The sequence below is a fragment of the Octodon degus genome, unplaced genomic scaffold (assembly GCF_000260255.1).
Source record: "Octodon degus isolate 3935 unplaced genomic scaffold, OctDeg1.0 scaffold00045, whole genome shotgun sequence".
NCBI classification, from domain to species: domain Eukaryota; kingdom Metazoa; phylum Chordata; class Mammalia; order Rodentia; family Octodontidae; genus Octodon; species Octodon degus.
In genome coordinates this window covers 8,926,983-8,932,256 of record NW_004524621.1, presented here as the reverse complement: position 1 = coordinate 8,932,256, position 5,274 = coordinate 8,926,983, and the positions used below count along the sequence as shown (strand labels likewise).

The following is a 5,274-nucleotide window of genomic DNA, read 5'->3' as shown; positions in this document are numbered from 1 at the left end:
ATATTAACATCCTCAGGAGTTATCACCAATCCCTCTGTGTAAAAATGCTCTAGTTTTATCAGTCATACAACTTCGGGCACTTATTTTAAAAGGTACTAATTGAATTAAATGGAGACAGCAGGACTAGGGAACTAGCTCAGCAGGATCAGTGCCTGCCTGGCAAACGCAAGGTCCTGAGTTCAATCCCTGCTACCAAAAATAAAATAAAATAAAAATGGAGATAGCAATGATTTCAAACCTAATGTGACTGATAGTATCATATTTATAGCTATTAAGACTTAAAACACTTCAGAAGTTTGAACTAAACATTGATGAGCACACTCATATTTCAACCTACTGATTTGCTTGACTCAATATTATCTGGTCAACTGTCGAATTATTTTGAAATTAATGATATTTTCTCAAACTTTTGGGGCCAGGGAAATGGCTCAGTGGAATAAGTGCTTGCTTGGCAAGCGCAAGGGCTTGAGTTCAATCCCGAGTTCCGCCAAAAAACCCAAAAAACCTCCCAAAAAACAAACTTTTGAGACATGATCTTGCTATACAGTTCAGGCTGGCCTTGAACTCACTATGTAGCCGAGTGTGGTCTTAAACTCACTGCAATTCTCCTGTCTTAGTCTCTCCAGTGCTGGGATTACATGTGTGTGCCACCACACCCGGCTGAAGTTAAATTTTTAATATTGTAAAAAGTTGATATAAGAGATATAATAACAAATATTCTGAAATAGTTATAGTTACTGTCTCAGTTACTCTTCTCTCATTGCTGGGACAAATACCCAAAACTCAAAATGAGGGAAGGAAAGGTTTATTTAGCTCACAGTTACTGGAGGTTTCAGTCCACACTCAGCAGGCTCCAAGGCAGAGCAGCACATGGCAGAGCAGCTCATGGCAGCAGCAAAGAGTAGGTGAGCAAAGGGAGAGACCACAGTTCAGGCAGCTAGTCCTCCTCTCAATCCTCCTTACATTGTAACACAAACTACCTGCCCCATGGCAAATGCAGCTTCTACTCTCACAATAATCAGTCACAAATTCCAAAAGCCACCTGATGACTGCAGGAGACTTTGGGGGGACAACTAGACGCAAATCATAACATTCCACCTCTGGACTCCCAAAGACTCATGCATATCCCTTTATGCAAAAGACATTTTAGTCCACCTCTAAGAGTTGCCATAGTCCTACAGTTTCAGCATTGCTGAAAAGTCCAAGTCCCAAGTCTCCAAGATCCAAAGCAAACTCTTAGCTGTGAGCTCCTGTACAAATGAAAGGTTAACACTTCTCACAAGACAAACATTAACATTCCAAAAGGTACACACAGCATGATACCAAGCATTGGGACCAAAACAAGTCCAAAAACCAGCACGGCAAATATGTTCTATAGTTTCAAGTGGAACATCTGAAGCAATCTGCCCTTAGTTGTGAGCTCTATATGGCTCCGCCCTTACAGCACTTTTGGGGGTAGCTCCCATGGCTTCTCTCTTTGGCCTACTTTGCTCCCTCCTTGCAGTTTCTCTTAGATGATCCACGTACCTGGCTTTTCCAAACCCTTGGGGTTTCCACTAACTAGGCTTCTCACTCACAGCTTTACACACTGTCCTCTCAGGGGCACACTACCTGGCCTTCCAGGCCTTCTGAAATCAAGGTGGAAGCCTTCTTAACCTCAAAACTCCTGCATTCTACAAGTGCCTAAAATCAACACCGAAAAATAACAAAATCAATGCCACATGGATGATGCCAAGGTCTGCTGCCTACTGGAGCAGTAGCCAGGTTTCCTTTGCTCTTGGCTTTAGGGGTCAAGTGCCTGGACTGCTGAGCACTCTGACTCTGATTCCAAGGAATAAACTCTCCATGCTGGTGCCATTCTGGGACCTGGTGTAGCCCCTGCTGCCATTCTGGAACATAGGGCTCTGCGGCTTTCCCCTCAAGGCAAAGTCCCTGACCTTTGAAATTCTGAGACTGCAAAGGGTGGAGACCTGCTGCCTCCTGAGATGCCCTCAAGCCATCCTTTCCACTCTCTGGTTCCTTCCCAGCAATAAAGATCCTCTCAGCGCTGTCTTTGCATTCCACAGCTTTATTGGAGCTTCCTTTCTGGTCAAACTCACAACATTTTACATCATCCTGTTGGGCTTTTTGCTCTTGATTTGCCACATAAATCTGTCTAAAAGCCCCCAACAAAAGCCATGCTACTCCCTTGATATTCAACTGCTTTTACATATTTTTTGCCAGATTAATCAGTCCCCCATGCTTAAACTCAGTCTCAGGAAAAGTCTCTGGACACAAGTAAAATTCAGACAAACTTGCCACCAAGCTGTAACACAAATCATCCAGAGTCCAACAACCAATGCAGTCCTTTCCAGCAAAACCTCTCTAGCCTGGTCTTTACAGGCAGGATTTTCATCAGCCTTCCAGTCTTCAGAGCTCTGACCAGAATCTACCAAACAGAACAGTAGAAGCTGTTCCTGCTCTTCAAAAGTAGGCAACATCTCCAAACCCTTCATACCTCTTCCCATAAGCCATTCCCAAAAGCTTGCAATTCACACGGTCAGGTTTAGTCACAAAAACAGCCCCACTCCTGGTACCAAATTCTGTCTCGGTTACTTTTCTCTCATTGCTGGGACAAATACCTGACATTCAAAATGAGGGAAGGAAAGGTTTATTTAGCTCACAGTTACTGGAGGTTTCAGTCTATACTCAGCTGGCTCCAAGACAGAGTCATACATAGCAGAGAACAACCTCTCATGCAGCAGCAAAGAGCAAGAAAGCAAAGGGAGGGGCCGCAGCTCAGGCAGCTAGCCCTTCTCTCAACCCTCCTTACACTGTAACACAAATTATCTGCCCCAGCACAAGTGCAGCATCCATACGCACAATAATCAATCAGGAACTCCAGAAGCCACCCCATGACTGCATGAGGCTGTGAGGGGACAACTAGACACAAATCGTGTAACAGTCACAAATGGCAGTAAACAAGGATATGGGGAGGGCCCACTCTCAAGTCATTCCAGTAGCTGAAATTACTGTACACAGCCACACAACTATAAAAAATCAAATATTGGGCTATTTACTTTAGTCTGGCAGCCCAACCTTAAAAGTGTTTGCTCAGAAAGGTTTTGTAGTTGGTAGTTCTTCCCTTAATGTTCTGTAAATAAAATGCACAAACACTTTTAATAACCAGGATTCAGAAAACTTAAAGGTACAATTTTATTTTTTCATTTTAATTTTTTGTGCAGGGTCTCACTATGCAGCTCAGACTCATAGTCATCCTCCTGTTTTCAGCCTCCCCATCATTGGGATTATAGGCATGCACCACCAGGCCTGGACTCCATAGCTGGCTCAGTGTACCTGGGGGCAGGGGTGGGGCCAGCAAGGTATGTGGTACTGGGGATCAAACTCCAGTCCCTGCACTTGCCTAAGCAGATGTTTAGGATGCTAGCTTTCTCAACGGTCCTAGGAACAATTTTAGTTAGGAATCAAATATAGAGAATCAGAAAAGGGAAAATAAATCTAGAAGACAAAGATTCAAGTAACATCTCTGATTCAGAGCAATTTTGTAAGGTAAGAAAGCAACTCTGAGCAATGAAGCTTCTCTGATCATCATTCTATCAGTCTTCAGATACTTCCTGTGTCTTATTTTCTTTTTGTATTTTGAGACAGGGTCTTGCTAGGTAGTTCAGGCTGGTCTTGAACTCACTATGTAGCCCTGGTTGGCCTAAAATTCACTGTGATCCTCGTGCCTCGGCCTCCTGATAAAAGATCTTGAGTGCACACTCAGTGTTTCCTAGGAGCACACATCAAATAAATATGTAAAGCTTAATAACAGTACATCTGGTAGAAATCCATAGCAATGAATGCAGACAAGCTGTGTTTGAATCTTGCTTGCAGGAACTGGCAGTAAGTAGTAGAACAAAGGTAGCAATCTCAAAGGCTCTCCTGAGTCTATTCTGGAGGTGGCAGTATGAAAGTGGCACTAGTTTCTGCAGTTGAGTTCCAGACTTCTCCAAAGTCACCATCCATCAGCAGGCTTGGTTCCCTCTGCTTTAGACTAAGATTTTAACTTCTTCTTCACATGACTTGAAAGTCAGGAAGTACTTTTACATCTTCCAAATTTTTGGTGATGACAGAGCCAGAGCATGCAAAGGCAGCCAAAGCGTCTGTCCCGCCTGAGATTAAGTTTCAGAGGCCTTGCATGTGGATGCTGCCTTCACATCTTGGCACCCTTTGACGTCTTGCTTTAGCTGCTATAGTCATCAGATCCCAAGTTTCTGCTTGATCTCTGCTAGATGCTTCTCTTTTGCTGCTAACATTTGAGAGAGTTTGTATTTCTTCTATGTTTGCTATCTCTCTTCTCAGCTCATCTTGCTCTTCTTCTGAATGACCGCGGCACTGAGCATAGCTGTAGCATCTTTTTCCTCCAGTACTGGGTCTTTCCTCAGCAAAGCAAATTTCTGAGTAGGTAATAGAGTGGAGATAAATTCCTATTAGGGCACAGGTAGAGAGAGCTTTTATTCACTCTTGTATCAAAATCAAACAGGGACTGGTAGCCTTCATGTAAATCCATATCTCTTGTGATGCATTCCAGGCAAAGGGAAAATGAATGCATGGCTTTATGACTGCCTGGAATCCTTCCTCAGTTGTGTGCTGCTTTGGCTTTATTCCCTTTGCAGTGTGCAACCTCACTGAGAATGTCTTCCTGGTTTGGAGGTCCCCACACTCACATCTAGGCCCTGAAATGATGCCCACCTCCCAGATGGCAGAAAATGAATATGGCTAATATTAATACCATAGGAAGAAGTGTGCACTCTTACAGTTTACAGAGCTCAAAAGCAAAGGAAAACTTTGGACCACACTTGAACTTCCTGTAATAGTTCTCAATCATGGCTCTTAACCATATACTGAACAATCACCCAAGCCTTATTCCTAGCTCCACTTTGGACCTCCAGAACCAGTCTCTGGAGTAGAACCAACTGTGTTTTAACAAGCTCCTTAGTCAGTGCAATAGACATAACTTGACTCCTCTTCAGTTTCAACTATTTCAGTGATGTGGCCTTTCCTACACCATGCAAAGACCAACAAGCTTAAAGTCAAAAGACCTGAGATCAAGGTGTAGGTGATCCTGAGCAAGCAACTTAACCTCATTGGCCACAGGTGCTGTTTCCTCTATTTGGGGATTTTGATTATTACTCCATAGATTTGGTGTGATGATTAAAAAATCAAATGTACTTTTTGTTGATAATTAATGCCTTTCCTCAACCCCTTTCAGTCTTATTTATTTATTTATTT

At 43.1% G+C, this 5,274-nt stretch overlaps 1 protein-coding gene and 1 pseudogene across 3 annotated transcripts in view; both read right to left on the bottom strand.

The window, feature by feature from the left end:
* Fbxo10 (F-box protein 10) overlaps positions 1 to 5,274 on the bottom strand; it is a 58,030-nt gene that overhangs the window by 41,134 nt on the left and 11,622 nt on the right. The window lies entirely within an intron of this gene.
* LOC101581270 lies at positions 4,057 to 4,594 on the bottom strand (annotated as a pseudogene).